Source organism: Poecile atricapillus, chromosome 2 (genome assembly GCF_030490865.1).
Source record: "Poecile atricapillus isolate bPoeAtr1 chromosome 2, bPoeAtr1.hap1, whole genome shotgun sequence".
In the NCBI taxonomy this organism is placed as follows: domain Eukaryota; kingdom Metazoa; phylum Chordata; class Aves; order Passeriformes; family Paridae; genus Poecile; species Poecile atricapillus.
Genome location: NC_081250.1, coordinates 2,503,650 through 2,520,771, shown reverse-complemented (window position 1 = coordinate 2,520,771; position 17,122 = coordinate 2,503,650). Strand labels below are relative to the sequence as shown.

Below are 17,122 nucleotides of genomic sequence, written 5' to 3'. Positions count from 1 at the left end.
CTGCCGTGTTCCCCTCAAACCATGTCCCCAGGTGCCACATCAGTGTGTGTTTGAACACTTCCAGGGATGGGAACTGCCCTGGGCAGCCCCTTCCAGTGCCTGACCAGCCTTTCAGGGATGAAATTTTCCCTGATGTCCAATCTACACCTCCCCTGGTAGTAATTGAGGCCATTCCCTCTCCTCCCCTGTTTTCTGGGAGCAGAGCCCGACCCCCCCAGCTGTCCCCTTCTGCCAGGGAGTTGTGCAGAGCCAGAAATTCCCCCTGAGCCTCCTTTTCTCCAGGCTGAGCCCCTTTCCCAGCTCTCTCAGGAATTCTCCAGCCCATTCCCAGCTCCCTCAGGAATTCTCCAGCCCCTTCCCAGCTCTGTTCCCTTCCCTGAATATGTTCCAGCCCCTCAACATCCCTCTCGTCATGAGGAGCCCAAACACAGATACAGAATTCAAGGTGTCCCAGCAGTGCCATCACAGGGGGACAATCCCTGCTCTGGATCAAGCCAGGTGTCAGCTGGTTGGTCAGGATGCACATCAGCACCTGTTCCAGCCACAGATAGAATCAGAGAACATCTAAATTGGAAGGGATCTACAGTGACTCTCCAGTCATCACTGAAGTTCTACATTCAAAAACACCTGATGTGGTCAGTGGGCTGCACAGGATTGAGGAATGGGGTCAGCACGGAGGTCACAACAGAGGTCACCATGGAGGTCACCATGGAGGTCACCACGGGCTCCTCCTGCAGCTCTCAGCAAAGTCTGCCCAGCACAGAAGCCCACACACAAACCCCCAGCCCATCACCTGCCCCATCCTGGCCAGCCCCAAGGAGTCCTTGCTGCCCCACCCGCTCTCCCTGCTCCGATTTCTGTCCAGCTCCCACTTCTGGCATTTTGGGTGCTTTCACTTGCAGTTTGGGAGATCACCCATTTTACCCTGCCTGTCCATACAACATCCCCGTTAATCCAGGGACAAGAAGGGGATTTGGGAACATTCAGCCTCTCTGCCGTGCAATGGAAGGGTGAAATCTGCTTCCCTGGGCAGATCTGTTTTTGAAAAGCAATTACCGGCAGGGAAGACCAAATCCTGCATTCCTCAGCGAAGGAATGTGGATGATGTCACCTCCTGCCCGGTGGCAGGAGCATTCCTGCCCGAAGTCTCTCCCTCCAGGCAGCCCCTGCCTTTCCTCCATATATTTGTTTTGGCTGATTTTTTGGAAGCTTCCCATTACAAGGAATAACAGCAGGATGGACTCTCCTACTGTAAGGTTTGTCCCTGAGCAGCACGTTCACAGGGCCATGGGTTAATAGAGGCTCACATGTGTCAGCCAAAATTTTACTGCCAGTAGCAGAAGTGGGGGATTTGTTGGTTTTGTGTCTTTTTGGTTTTTTTTCTCTTTTAGAATCTGTCTGGTTCAGTGCAGGCTGAGAGATATCAGAAATCTCTTAAAACAGAAGGTTCTCTGCTTCGCTAAAACACTTTGAACCAAATTCCTTAAATTTTCCTGTGTGTGTGACTGGACTAGAGGCATGTAGACGTGCTTGTAATGCTGTGCCTTTCTTTCCCTCCTTTCTTATTAGGATCCATGCAGCAGGACACATCTACTGAGGTGCCTCATGCCAGCCAGGACCTTTCCCAAACAACTGGCCTGGAATAAAGTGCCCTTTTGCCTGGCTGGGGAGTCCCAGTGGATGTTTCTGGGAGAAGGGTTGCAGGGCTATGGAGCAACTGTGGGGTGATGTGGAGGCAGGACCTTGTGCCACAGTCTCCTCCAAAGGATAAAATCGCTGTGGCATCCTCCAAGACTGGTTTAAGGCACTTGGGTGGGATTGCATTGTCTAAACTTGGGTGGTCAACCCTCCCTGGAGCGGAGCAAAGGTTGCCCAGAGGAGCTGTGGCTGCTCCATCCCCTGGAAGTGTCCAAGGCCAGGTTGGACAGGGTTTGGAGCAGCCTGGGACAGTGGGAGGTGTCCCTGCCATGGCAGGGGGCTGGAACAACAAGGGCCCTCACAACCCAAACCATTCTGGGATTCTGTGACCTGCCAAGGTCCAAGGGGGACTCATCTCAGTTTCCAGCTCTTCACTCCTCTAGGTTTCACCACCTGCTCTCAGGAAACAGGAGACCTGAAGCACTCCCTGCCCAAGATGTGATATCCCCCTGCAACTCTTTCCTGCTATTTTACATTTTAAACTGCCCTTAAGAATTCCCCATCCCACACCAAGGTGCTGCTCACACCCCATGGATCCCCCAGATCTCCTTAGCACCTGTGATGCTGGAGAAGAGAAGGTGGACACGACTGGAGGGATCAGGAGCTGATTTTAAAGTAGGTTTCTTATGGCAGATGGATAAATTCCTTCCCTATGCTCCAAGGTGAGCCATTGCTGGCACCTGAAAACGTTTCCTACTCTCAGAATAATTCTGCAGGACTAATGGGAGAGGGATAATCCAGTGGAAAATGAAGAGCAGGAGGTTCTTTCTTGTGAGGGGCTTGCGAGGTTCAATCACTCCAAATCCCACAGATGCTGATGGGATCTCGCCAAGGCACTGAATTCACTAAAACCTCAGCTGGGACACTGAGATCCTACAAAGACACGGGGTGGGAATGAGCTGCGTTTCCAACACCAGCACAAGGTGTTGCCCCACATCTGAGTGTGGTCTGGGTTATAAAATAAATAAAAAACCAACACATTTAAGCAGCTGCTTTCCTTCCCAAGCTGGAGCCTCTTGCATCTGCTGTTTGTCTTGTTCTCTCAGGCGGTGAGCAGGGACAGGAGCCCGAGGCACGGCGATCTGTCCCTCTCAGTGCCAGATGTGACCTTCGCTGGCAAAATGGATCAACCTGGATGGATCCCACCCTGCTGATGGATGAAATCGTCTCTCCTTCCCCACGGGGACTGCAGGCAGCAGCAGCCCCTCGGAGCCAAGCAGGAGCCAGGCATTTGGCAGCCCCAGCCCTAAATCAACCCCTCCCCAATTAGCGCAGGACTTTTCATCAGCGGCTCTGTTGTTTTTCAGCTCCGGCGATAAAAGGCTTCAGCGAACATTTCAAACCGTACATAAACTCCAGCCTGCCAACATAAACACCATAAAAACGCTCCCTATAAATCAGAGCTCGCCCTCGCTAGAAATGTTCAAATTCTCCGGAATGGCTAAAAAAAAAGTGCCGTGGGCTGCCAGGAGGCTCTGCAGCCACGAGATCCGGGAGGGCAGGCAGACAAGAGAGGCGAAAGCTTGCGAGAAAGCAGCTGCCCGGAGCTGAGCTTCCTCCTCCTCATCCTCCCTCCTCGGGATCTCCGGGAAAGCTCCGCCGATGGAGGAATAAATAAAGGAGCTCCACGCCCACACGTGTCCTGGCCAGCACACAAAACCTCGCATGTCTTTGCCCTTATACACAGAATTTCTTGCAGAAAGCTGCTCCTCTGAGCTGGCCGCATCCCTCTCCTGTTTTCCCAGGAGATCCAACCCCGCATTTGCCCGCTGAGTTTTCCCGGATCTCCAGGCAGAAACAGCCCCGAGAGCCGAGCGGGGCAGGTCAGGAGCAGCCCCAGGCAGGGACCAAGCCCCTGCCCTGCTCATTTCGTGTGTCCCACCCACAGAAAGACCAGTCCCAGGTCATCCCCCAGGCCGAAAGAGAGGGCACAGAAGTCCTCCCTTCTCCCAAAATCCCGGCGGTCCCTCTCCCGGCTCCGGGCTCCCCGGCTGGAGCTCCTCACCTCTCCGCTCACACCGGGATGCCGGGCAGGTGTCCATGCCCCGGCCAGGGGTGTCTCCTGCTCCACCAGGCCAGCCTCCATCCCCTGCAAACCTCCGGCTCCATCCAAGCAGGCGCTGAAGCTGCGGCTGATCTCACCCGTCTCCCTGCGGCCCCGCAGCATGGAAAATGCTTTGTCCGGGCATTCTGCGAGCCCGAGAGCGACCACCTCCCACCAAGCCAAGCCAAGCCAAGCATGCAGCAAAGCCCCGTGAGAGGCAGCTTTCCTCTGGATGCCCTCCGAGAGGAGGCTGCAGGAGCGGCGAGCGGCTCCTCCCGAGCGCGGCTGCTCCGGCAGCCGGAGCATCCCTGGAGCCAGCGGCTCTCCCCGGCACAAATAATGGGTTGTGGCATCTGGGATGACCCTAAACACCTGCCCAAAGCAGCCCGGGGTGTCCCTGACGCTCTGGGCACTGAGGTCAGCTCAGGGTCCTGGCCCTGGTGGTCTCCCCTTTCCTGGGGGATCCAACCACAGCTCCCAGGAGGAGCCGCACTATCAAACGATAGGATCAAACAATCCCTGTGTCCACAGCAGGGATTGCTTTGCAACGCCTGTGGCATCATCTTTTCTCTCTCTCTCTCTCTCCTCCCCTCTTCTCCAGCACCGCTTTTTATTATCAGCCTGATACGTTTTGACTGGAAAGCGCGGAGCCGGCTCCCATGTCCCGGAGCCAGGAGGTGCTCCCGGAGCAGGGATCACCGGCGGAGAGTGAGAACAGCTCTGTGCCGAGCTCCAGAAAGCCCCGTGCCCCGGGCAGTGCTCGCACAGGGCCACCGGGTCACGGAGACATCATCTGCTCTCGCACCGCGGCTCCTCCCCGGAGGAAACGAGGACATTTCATTTCTTAGCCAACCTGATTAACTATTTCTGTCTGGCAGCGCAGAGGAAAGGGCTGGGCAGGGCCCTGAGCAAATCCATTGTCACCGGCAGGAAAAAAGAAAAAAAAAAAAAATAATAAAAACGTGCCTGGAGGAATTTGGCTCAGGTTCATTTTTGAAGAGGCTTCAGATTTCTGAAGCAGAGGCTTCCGGATGCACGGCGGGTGTTCTCTGGGGCTGGAACCGGCAGGGAACACAATTTGGGGTGGTGAGGGGGATTAGCTCTGCCTCGAGCCAGAGGGTGACAGAGAAGGGATGGAAGCACCCAAAGATGCTCAGGGCTGGGCTGGAAGCGATGCCTCTCCCTGCTGGGGGATGATCCCCATTTCTGGGCTGTTTTCCTGGGATTTTGCCCATTTCCATCCCACTGGTGGTGCCACCAGGGGCTCGCTGCCTCACTGGCCCCCCGCCTGTGTTTGAAAGCAGGCTTGCATGGCTCTGGGCCACTTTAGGGGGGTGCTAAAAAGGGGTCAGAAATAACAACTCAAAGCAGAAACGCAGCCTCACGAGGTGCTGAGCTCCCTCAATCCTCGCTTTGCCAAAACAGACCTGATCTCTGGGGCAATGGGGACACTGGGTGTAAACCCCTCAGAAAACAGGGTCTTGTGACCTCACCACCACCTGAGGAGCAGCTGGTGCCACCCTGGCACCCCCCGGGGCTGACAGGTCCCAGCTGCTGGTGGCATCTCTCGGGGATGAGGAGTGGGGACAGGGCTGTGGAGTGTCATTAACCATCAGGGTGATGGGGATGGCACTGAGTTTGAGGGGGGAGAAGACTGCTGCTCTGTTGGGGTCCTCACAGACATCCCAAAATCATGCCATGCAAGGACAAGATGCAGCCAGAAGAATTTCAGCTGGATAGGAAATAAAAGCCTCCCTGACCAACAGTGGTGTAGGGAGCTGGTGGCACCCACAGCTCCTGAGGGACCTTCAGCCTCTGCTGTCCTGTGATCACCCTCAGATCCCCACCTTGCTCAGCATTTCCCACATACCCACTGGTAGCCAGGAAAAGGTGGAACCCTCCCCAGAGGATGGAGAAGGAGCAAAGAGAGTGTGCAGCTCTTAGAAGAGCAATTCTGACCTGCTCCAGGGCTTGGCTTGTCCCATTTATGGAGTCACTCCCTTCCTTGGGGACAGCTCAGGACACCTGAGGGTGGCACATGGGATCCTCACCTTCTGAGGAAACAGCAGGACAACCCACAGCACCAAAAAATGGGAGAAGCAGGAAGATAAATTTCTCCAGCAAAATTCATTCTCATGTACCTTAATTAATTTATAGGATGATGGGGCTCCTCCTTTTCTAACCATTTCCCATGTCTTCTACTGCTACAGTCCCTGGTTGCAGTGATGTGCAGAAATCCCACAAAAACTCCTTTATTTTCCCTTCTCCTGGCAGCAAGGAGCAGAAACCACATGGATTTTCATTGCCACCACAATCTCCAAGGGACAGACCAGGTCAAAGGGCCTTAAAACTGACCCTTGGGATGCTGGGATGAACAGTGGGTGGAAGAACTCCAACCAGGCCATAAATTACAGGAGAAGAAAGCTCTCCCCAGCACGGGGATCGTTCAGGAATATGGTGCACACCATCTCAGATTGCTGGGGAAGGAGGGGGTTTCTTATGGAAACACAAAAAACCCCTCCTGGTGTTTTGGTCTTGGACAAGAGCCAAGGATTGTCTCGGAAATGGCTCTCCCAGCTTGCAGGAGGAGCACAAGCTGCAGATTCCCCATCTGCCTCATGGCCCTTTTTCTGTTCCCATTGTCTGGAGCTGGGTTCTGCTGGGATTTCCTCCCTCTGACTTTCTAAGGAAGCTTTGGACACAGGGCAGGTTGCCCTCCTGTGGCATTCCAAGGAAATCTGTGTGAAAGGAGAAGGTGCCTGTGGCCTCCCAGGATTTAAGGGATTCTGTTTCCCTTTGGAGCTATGGGAATGTTCGCTCACTATCAAGCAGAGCTTAAATAAATTAATTAATCCAAGCTCCTGTGCTTGGGATAGATGGGAAGGGATGGGAGGAGATGGAGACAGGAATGCCCTCCCAGCCACCTCATGAACAAGGAGGGGTCAAAGCTCCTTCCAGCCCCCCCTTCTCCAAGAAATCCTTTGGACAAACACTGGTTGCAACTAAAACTGCAGAGATCTGGAGGCAGAAGGGACATAACTCAGGGTCACCCACCAGCCCTGGGGAAGATCTTTAGGATTTTAAAGGATGGGACCATTAAAAGCTGTGGAAATGCAACAGCATCTCCACATGAGGTTCATCTCAGGACCTTGAGGGTTCCCAGTTGGAGATCCCACCCCAGTGGAGCATCCTGGGTGTTTGGGAACTAAAGGAGTTTTCTCTCAAGGAAGGTTGGCCAAGAAGATGAGGCCACCAAGGAGCAGCTTCAGCTCCCACTGATGGTGGTGATGCTGCCGAGCTACGAGCTTCCCCTGCCTCAGTTTCCCCAGCTGCACAGGAGGGAACACAGCCTTTGCAAGGTGTTTGGGATGTGAAGGTGAAAAGTGTGCTCACAACCTTGGATCATATTTTGAAAGCAAGCCAAAAGCACCTTAGACAGAAGATAAACTTCTCATGGATCAGAGACACCAGCTGTAAATCCACAGCTGCTGCTGGGCTGGGCCCTGGTGGGTGCTGGCCTCAAAGCCCAGCTCATCATGCAGGAGCAGGGGGATCTAAGCTGATGATCCCAAAGCCAGGAGGATGCAGATCCCAAAATTTGCAGAAACCTTGGGAATGTAACACAGGATCAGCAGGAAAATCAGAATCTGGCGTTCCTCCCCCCAGCTCGGGGGGTCTGAGATAAGAGGAGGTTTGGGATTGGGACTGGCCAGGAGGTCCCAGAGCACAGAGACATTTCACAGAATCCCAGAATGGATTGGGTTGGATGAGACCTTAAGGATCACCTCGTTCCACCCCTGCCATGGCAGGGAGGAATATCCACTGTCCCAGGCTGTTCCAAACCCCAGCCTGGTCTTGGACACTTCCAGGGATCCAGGGGCAGCCCCAGCTGCTCTGGGCACCCTGTGCCAGGCCCTCCCCACCTCACAGGGAACAATTCCTTCCTTTTTCTGTGAGGAAAAACCTAAACCACAGCTGGTTTAATCCCAAACTCCCTGGACATGGCTTTGCAGTGCCCTGCGTGCCGGGGGATGATTTATGCCAGCAAAATGTGCACAAACTGATGCCAAATAGGGATGTTGTGCCTCTTACCCCGGCAGGAAAGGCACCACACGAACATTCAGCCTCAACAAACGCGTTTCCCACCCCAATAACCGGGAAAGGGCAGAAAATGAAGAGCAGGGAGGGAGCAGAGGGGGGCTGCAGCACAGGGAGGGGATCTGCGAAGTGCTGGGAGCCAGCCAAGCTAAAAACCACCGGCAAAACATCAACACGAGGAGGAGGGAGAACAAAACAAAACAAACACCAAAGTAACATACAGAGAAGCGCTGGGATCAGTCCTTGCCGAAATTGTCCCATCCTGGCCAGCTGTGGATCCCTGGATTCCTGGATCTCTGGATCCCTGTCCGGCTCTGTTCTCCTCCCTCCCACCCAGCCAAAGCCGCGCTCTGACGTGGAGCGGGAAAACTCCTCTGGATCTGCAACCCCAGCGCTCCCTGGGACAGCAAGGATTCCTTTGGCTTCCCTTTAGTTTTTATTTTTTTTTTTGATTTTCCTTCTCAGCACGCATAAAAGGTGCCATAAAAAAGAGAGTGAGAGGAGTAACTCCAGAGCCAAGAGTGGTGCTTATGGAAAAAAAAAAAAAAAATCAAATAATTTAAATAGTCAAAGGGTTTAGGGCTAAAAATAGCAAAAAGAGCTCCTTGGAGCAGGAGAAGGAGGGGGAAGCGGAGGTGCTGCAGCAGGATAAGAAATGTTTCCTTCTTGTTTGGGATTTCTTTTCCTTTCTGCTCCAAATCTGGTGGAAAGTTGGCTACAAACTCTCCCTGGCCTTGCAGCTACAGTGAAACACTGCAGCACCACCAAAACTCATTTCCCCCCCACCAATTTTTACATCCAGAGCAGTGCCTGTCGCTGAAATTTTGTATTTTAATGCTTTATGTTGACCACAGGCTCCTATCCCAGCCCCTCTTCATCCTCGCTCTCCCTTCCCGACCCCGTTTTGCAGGGCAGGGGGAACAGCTGGAATCATCTCCCTGCTCTGTGGAGAACAGCTGGAAGGGAAAACAGCTGGAAGGGGACAGAGGGACATTTTCCTCCTGCCCCAGCCGCTCCTGCCCTCTGCCAGAGGGATTTTTTTCCCCTGTGCCCATCTCTGCTGCAGGGGGGGGATGTTGCCCCCAACTCAAACCCACGAGCAGGGGTTCAATAATTGCCCCATGCAGAGGCCACAACCTTTGGCACGTCATCCTCTGTTCCTTCCCATTGCCAGCCCGCATGATTTTATGGCTGACCTCACAAAAATTGATGTTTTCCTTAAAGGCCCCGTGTTGTAAGGGGAGATTTGGCTTCCAGGAGTCCAAATCGGTGAGGTTTTACTGGCTGCAATTAAAGAAAACCCCCAAACTAAACTAATTTGACATGAGGAAAGCCCTAAACCTTTAAAATCTGGTAGCTCTTCATCTCTTACACATACATGACCCTCAGCATGTCTTAAGCAGCTCCCACCATGTGAAACTCCTCACAATAACTTGTTTTTCCTGGTTTGAAGGAAATTTTAAGAGATGTCCTTGCTCCTCAGAGCAGCTGGGGATGGGGCAGCCAAGTTCTCATCCTCGAATTTAATTTCTCAAGTGTGTTTCTGTTCTCCAGCTGCTTCAGGGGAGGAACAAGCTGGGAGCAGCCTGGCTGACTGTGCAGGGGTTGTGTGTTCCCAGAAGGAGTTTTCCAGAGGAAATCAGCTCCTAGGGTGCTCCAGGGATGGAGGAGGATGAGGGAGAAGAGAGGCATCACCACAGCACTTGATGCTGCCGCCCTTGACACAGTCACGAGCCCAAAGTTCAGCCCAAATCCAAGGATTTCAAGGAATTTTGGGCAAGGAAAACACCCTCAACCAGAAAATGTGTGGGGAGATCCCTTTTGTAATCACACAGCTCCAAAACAACCTGAAACATGCTCCTAAAAAACCTCAGCACTGCCCTGTATCAGACATGGAGCAAACTCTCATCCAGCCTTGTATAAAACAGTTCCAAGCAAAATCCTGGATCCAAGTTTCAAGGGATTGTCCAGACCCCAAGCAGAGTTGGATTTCTGTATCTTATGCAAATCTTTAATGCAAAACATTGCAATTTTATAAATATAAATTATATATAATCATAATTTTTATTTATAATATTATAATTTCTTCTTAGGAAGAAATTATAATTTTCACATCTCTCAATGCTGCCTTTATACATGTAATATATAAAATATAATAAGTATGTGATATAGTGTTGGAGTCTGAGATACAGACTGTGTGCCCTTGCTTTTAATATTTAGTTCCAAGATTCAAAGAAACACTGAATTTCATATAATATGAAATTCATGTGCATGTTTTCATGGTGATAGATGAGAACAAATGTTAAAGTTAGATAGGAAAAGTGTAAGTGTGTAGATTAGAAAGTTTCTTAAATCACTGGGTGAAAAAGTAGTTTAGAGAACAGGAGACAAGATGGAGGATTTAGGGTGTTGTCTCTTGTCCTTCTTCTTTCTTCTTCTTCATGTTCTTCTCCTGGGGGTTTTTGGGTAGTAGTGAGTGATTGGGTAGAAAATGTCACAGTGCAGCACACAGGTGTTGGGTCATTGGGTCACTAAGAAAAATAATATACTTGTCATCTGTTAATTGGGTAAATGGACATATAAAAGACCTTGAAGAAGATCTTTGTGAGCCATTTTACCCCTTTTCTATCATAGTGCACACAGCTCCTTGTACCTTGTAATGCTGATAAGAAAAAATAAACAACTGAGACCGAACGAGAGAAAAAACCGCCTCCCTCTCATCAATCTTCAGTTCAAAGGGAAAAAGAACCCAAATCAAAAAGTCCCTAAACAGACAATATAGTACAGGGATCAATGGAACAGTGACACGGCTCCTGGGGTGAGGAACATCTTTCTGCTCCCAAATCCACAGCCCCTGCCCAGAGAGCCCCACCCTGGTCAGGAGGTGACGATGGAGGAGCCCTACCTTTCACAGCCAGGAAAAAAGGTGCCCGTGGAGCTGCGGCTCTTCAGCGCATAACCGGAGCCCTGGCTGGGGAGAAGCCCTGTGGCAGCACCAGCACAGCCCTGCAACAAAGCCAGGGAGGAGGTGATTATTCCCGGGCATCTCTCTGCCAGGCACAATACGGCAGCGTGTCACTGTCCCCGCTCAATGGCACCATTGTCCCCCCCCGAGCCACGGCTCCTGCGGGTGGTGGCACAGGGAGAAGCTTCTGCTCCTCAGAGAGAGCCTAAAAGGCTTCGTCCCACTGATGGAGAGGATGGGAGGCTTTGTTTTGGATCCCAGGGTGAGGTTCCTGCAGGAGAGGGAGGAAATGGGATCTTGGGTGAAATAAATCGGGGTCACAAAGGGGATGGGAGGGTTGGGGTGGGAACGGGAGTTCGCAGCTCACTGATAAAAGAGAGGGATGCTTCCAGGGGGATTTTGTTGGGATCCCTGCAGGGGTTTGCAGCTGGATGCTGCTTCCAGGGGAAGAGCACACTGAGGAGCTGGAGAAATCTTAGAATCCCAGAATGGGTTGGCTTGGAAGTTACCTTAAAGCTCACCCAGCTGCACCCCCTGCCACGGGCAGGGACACCTGCCACCATCCCAGGGTGTCCCAAGCCCCATCCAGCCTGGCCTTGGACACTCCAGGGATCCAGGGGCAGCCACAGCTGCTCTGGGAGGTGCAGGGAGCATGGTCAGGGCTGGAGGATGGGGTGCACAAGGGGAGGCTCAGCAAGGAGACTTCACTGATAAACACAACTCTTAAATGGGAAAGTGGTGAAAAAACAGAGCCAAAATATTCTCAGAGGCACCCAAGGCCCAGAGAGACAGCACATCCGTGGCAGCCACAGTGGTGAGAGGGCACAAGGGAAGATCCTGCTTGCTTTTGGAAACACCAGCAGCTGCTGCAAGAACACCAGTGAAAAGTCTTTCCTATAGGACAAAGGAGATCAGAAAAAAAACCCCAGTAAAGATCCCAGAGATGCCACCACAGCTGTGGGGCAAAGCTACAGAGGGATGACCCCAAGGAGCAGCAGCATCTGTGTGTGGGAAGGCAGGGAGGGTGAACAAAACATTATGTATTAAAAAAGAAGGTGTAAAAAGGCAAATTAAACATAGAAACGCTGCTGTGACGGAGCCAGGCTGCTCCTGGGGATGCTGGCAGGGGCTGGGAGGGCAGGCAGCCCCTGGAGGAGGCAGCAGAGGGAGGTTCCCAGGTGGGAGGTCGGGATGACTGTGGGTCAGACTGCAGCAGGAACCAGCAGTTGGATCTGGGATGGATGGAACGTGTGAGATTTCCCTCCCTGCTCAGGGGCACAGCCTGACAGGCACTCACCCACAGACACCCTGCCAGGGAGGGAGATTATCCCTCTCTGCTCTGGGCTGTGGCACCACTTTCCCCTCTCCACCCAAACTGGGGTGCTGTTTTCTCCCTCATCACACCCTCACATCCAGGAGGCACCACAGGATTGCAGCCACGTTCAAAGCAAGGGATGCAGCTCACGTATCCTGCACTTCCAGCCAGGAAAAATCATGAATCTCCTCTATTTCTCATCCCATACCCAGCATATCCAGGTCAGCACATTGGTGGTGACTCTGGAGCATTCCTCTTGGCTTTTTGAGATTTTTCCATCGCCTCCATGCTGACTCCACATTAGGGAGCCAGGCCATCCCTAAAGTTCAATGCCCACCACACAGACACTTTGTTTTCCATCAAGACTTGATAGAAACAGGAGCAGCAACCCCTGACCCTTCAGGGAATATCTTCAAATTAATGCTGGGCTGATGGCTTGGGCACCTTCCCTGTGCCCACTGGACCCAGCTGCCAGGGGTTTTATTCCCACATGGCTTCAAAAAAATAAACCCTCTGGAAACTGAGGAATATATATCTATATTTTCCCAGCTCCACCTGGATACTGGAATTTTGTCTTTTCTGCCTCCCTTCTTTTTATCCCCTCCTTGCATCTCCAGAGATGGAGAAAATAAAATCCAGAAAAACATCCTGTTCTCCCTCCTTTTTGTGGCCGGACAGAGAGGAATCAGGCGTCAGGAGGGGGATGCATCCCCGATTCCACAAACATCCGGTTGTTCCGGTGGCTGTAGCAGTTGCCACGGCACAATGGGAATTGCAGATGGCTTCTGGTTATTTACAGGGCTGCAGCAGTGTCCAGGACAAGTGGAGTCACAGCTGCTGCTGGTGGAAAAAGCCGAGCTCTTACTGGATTCCTGAGTTTTGGAGGCTGGGAGCAGGGATGAGCCGGGAGCAGGGTGAGGATGCCGGGCCGTGCGTGCCATGCCGGCCGTGGTTATGGATCGGCGTCCCACGCTCTCCAGGGATGGCACAGTTGCACATCCAGTCGATGTGGCTGACCCAAATAACAGCTCCCAGCAAGGCAGGCACAGCCCGGCCCCTGAGCCAGCTGCTCTCAGCCTCGTGCAGCTGATGGGCACGGCAGAACTCCTACAAGAACCCTGGAGCATCCAGAAAATTCCATTCTCCCACTCAACTTCCCTTCCAGCAGCAGCACAGGCAGAGAAAAGCCCTGGAGGAGCAATGCTTTGGCCAAGGGATGCTGGCATGGATCCATTTGACTCCCATCTGGATCAGTTATCCCAGGGAGGGTGACTGGCTGGTGTGGGACAATGGGACCTACCTGTGGTCAGCGTTGGTGGTGCTGGCTGGAGTCTCACCGTGAGGCTGGAGCGTGGTGGTCACCTCCTTGTCCTGTGGGAGAGCACAAGGGACATCAGGATACCCTGGATCACATCACCCAGCCCAGCTGCAACCTCCTGAAAAAAAGCCCAGGATCCACATGGCTGGGGAAATCCATCCCAAGCCCAGCTCCCTCTGCTCCCACGGACTCCACTGCCCTTTATTCCCTTTGGAACAGCTGGGAGCTGCCAGAGGTTTTTGCACCCTGGCAGATTGGAGAACACGGGCAGGTGGCTCCACAGTGGAGGGATGAGGATGAGACCCCAAATTCCCTGCTCTCCTGTTTGAAGCCATGCAGGGATGAGGATGAGACCCCAAATTCCCTGCTCTCCTGTTTGAAGCCATGCAGGGATGAGGATGAGACCCCAAATTCCCTGCTCTCCTGTTTGAAGCCATGCAGGGATGAGGATGAGACCCCAAATTCCCTGCTCTCCTGTTTGAAGCCATGCATGCTGCTGAAGGGTTTCCTAGATGTTTCCATCATGGATAGACCAGGAAAGCTGTCTTTGCCAAAAAAGGTGGGAATTAGTAACCTCTCGCATTGAGCAGCCTCTCCAGAAGATCCCAGGAGCTTTTCCTCACAGGATAACTGCTGGCAGCATTTAGGACACCCATGACACCCCCTCCCCGTGCCCCAGCACGAGCACATCCCCTCCCACTTCCATACCTGGGATGCTCAATCCCAGCGCTGCCGTGGGAAATGCGCGGAGCGAGCTGGACGCTGATGGACGAGCAGGAAAATCAGGATTATTCCTGCTCCTTCTTCCCCCCGTTGCTCATTTTCTACGCCGGCTGCCCAATTATTTCCCAGGCCAGCTCTGCCCCGCGGTGCCTTTCTGCAGTGGCATGGAAGGAAGCCTGAAAATCAGAGCTGCCTCCAACGGCACTGAGATGCCAAGGAAAACCACGGCAAGGACGAGTCTCTGGACCGTGGGCTCATCAGGATGGGGGAAAATGGGCTTTGGGCTAATGCTGGCTGCTTCAAGTTGTCCTGGAGTGTGGCTCCAGCTTTTTTTGGATGATTTGGGCTTTGGGGACTGCCTGCTCTCCTGCATCCCTGCACAACATCCTTCCCAAGCAGGGTCTGGGTGCTGCTGGGTCAGAGCAGAGGTGACCTCTGAGTCCAAACCCCACGTTCACTCCTTGAAGGAATATTTGTATTGACAAAGAGCTTGGGTAGGCAGGAAAATTGAAAAATGGGGGAACAATAATCAGCTCCTGCCCCAAAAGCAGCGTGTCAGCCTGGATTCAGTGAAAAAAACAATGCTATGACTGCAAAGCAACAGCTTTGAAGCAGAAGTGCTACAGGGGGTTGTTATTTCTTTGGCATCCGTTCCAAAATATCCTCAGCCTCAGACAGGAGAGCTCCCAGGGCAGGTTTTATCCCAGCTTTTACCATTCCCTGCACTCCTCTTCCTCCCCCAGCATCCTCCTCCTGCAGGGATGTAGGTGCTGCCACATTTCCCACAGCATCTCAGCTGAAAAAAGCTGAAGTCTGTCCAAATTTATCTCAGTCTGACGGAACAGTGAATATACAGTTATATAAAATCCCTACTTCTGGCATTTGTGGAAGCAACCCCAGAGCAGGCCTGCTCCTTTACTTGGGTGCATCCTGCGATGGGAACAGCAGCTTCCTGCCTGGAAGATCTAGGTGGGAAAATTGTCCTCCAGGAGGAGAATCTTTAATCCCAGACAACCCCTGGGCTGGCAGGCTCCTGTATCCTCACATTCCCAGTCTGACCCCTCAGTGCCAGCCCCACATGGAGCACTGGCAGCAGATGTTTGCAGTTGTGGAGAGCCCAGCATTTGACACCTGCCATGCTCAGCGTGGTCCTTGCCTGCCCCAGGGATGTGGGAATGGAATATCCCAATGGGCCAGCACCAAACCCACAGGTCCAGAAAGGCATTTATGGCTGAAAACGCAATTAACAAAACAGACATCCCATTTCTGAGGGTACAGGAATTAAACTCACTTCAACAAGTGCCTTCACCCAACCAGCTTTGGGATTTGACGCACAGCCCCTCCAAATCAGCAAACCTGGAGAGGGGCACTGCTGACAGCACCCAAAATGACTCCCTGGAGATGCTCCACAGCCATGTCACCTGCTTGGGGACCAGCCTGGCTCCACCACCCACTCCTGCTCCCTCCTCTTCCCATCACCATCCCGATGGCCATCCTGTCACTTCGCGTTAGCACCAGCGTTCCAGGCATTCTCCGTCTGCTCCATCGCCCACAGCAGCTACAGCAGGGCACCCCACCAGGCTGGGATATTTCCAATTTCCCTCTCCCTGCCCTTCACCAGGGAAGGGGGGACGCAAACGATCCAAAGGATTTGTTTTTCCCGTTTTCCAAGAGCTGCCACGCGGCTGGAGCATCGCTGCCGTTCCCCGGCGCACTCACCTGTCCCGCAGGGATGAGCCGAGGCCGGGCTGGCAGGAGGGATCCGCAGGGAGCAGCTGGGCACTTCCATCTGGTGCCAGCCCCGCAGGTGCCACGCGGTGGCCGCAGAGCCCCGGACTGAGGCGGGCGCCGTGTCCTGCACCTCGGCTCTGCTGCTCCGCGACTCCGGCGCGTTCCCGCTGCCGTTCCTGCCATCTAGAGGAGACCTTCTCTCATCGCAAACGCGTCCCTCCGATTGTAACAAAATCCCACGATTCAGAGGGAAAAATAGTCACAGCCCATCACTTGATGGCGAAGGAAGAGCCTGAACACAGCCGTTCAAACCATGAATCCACACAGGACTTTCCTGCTTGTTTAGCCAGAACAGTTGAAGTTGAACTTGGTTCTTAGTTCCAGAACCAAGCAGTGGGAAACCCACAACAACAGGAAGTGTTATTTTCTAGGAAATCTAGGAAAGATGATCAAACCAGTCCAAGAAAGGTAAATGATCAAAAAATCATCAAATCATGGCTGTGAATGAAAGGTACTAAAAGGGTTGCCCAAAGGGGGGTTTCTGCTTGTTGTCTCCATAAGGTGGAGGATGGGGCTTTGGAGATGACCTGGACCAAGAGCAGAGCAGCTGGATAAACTGGAGGGATGGGATGTAAAGATGATGAAACCCAAAAATGGAGCGTTTAGATACAAACCTGCTCTGGTAGATGTGGTCTGGGTGAGAAAGTATCCCAGCCTGGCACTGAAGGGCCCAGCTGCTCATGGGCTGTGTGGGGAAAGCAGCTGGAGTCACCAGCTGTAGGATGGGAGCTCTGACAGACAGACTGGGCATCCCACAGAATGGAATTTCAGAAGGGTTTGGCTTGGATGAGACCTTAAGGATCACCTCATTCCACCCCTGCCATGGCAGGGACACCTTCCACCATCCCAGGTGGCTCCAAGCCCTGTCCAGCCTGGCCTTGGACACTTCCAGGGATCCAGGGACAGCCAGAGCTGCTCTGGGCACCCTGTGCCAGGGCCTCCCCACCCTCCCAGCCAGGAATTCCTTCCCAATATCCCATCCAAGCAGTGGGAGCCATTCCCTGTGTCCTGTCCCTCCATCCCTTGTCCCCAGTCCCTCTCCAGCTCTCCTGGAGAGAGAGCCTTTAGGCTCTGGAAGGGGCTCTGAGCTCTCCCTGGATCCTTCTCCAGGGGAACATTCCCAGCTCTCCCAGCTTGTCCCCACAGTTTTCACAGTGTGAGAAACCAACC

The 17,122-nt window shown here is 53.1% G+C and overlaps 1 protein-coding gene across 2 annotated transcripts in view; it reads right to left on the bottom strand.

Annotated features, from left to right (window-relative positions):
- GJC2 (gap junction protein gamma 2) overlaps positions 1 to 8,187 on the bottom strand; it is a 31,677-nt gene extending 23,490 nt beyond the window's left edge. The window contains exon 1 of one of the 2 annotated variants that reach the window (XM_058833105.1): positions 8,062 to 8,187. The gene's annotated coding sequence lies outside the window, so the exon portion shown is untranslated. Of the gene's footprint in view, positions 1 to 5,701; positions 5,721 to 8,061 lie in introns of those variants that run through there. The other variant, XM_058833108.1, reaches the window with a different exon arrangement.
- Between the last annotated feature and the right edge of the window lie 8,935 nt (positions 8,188 to 17,122).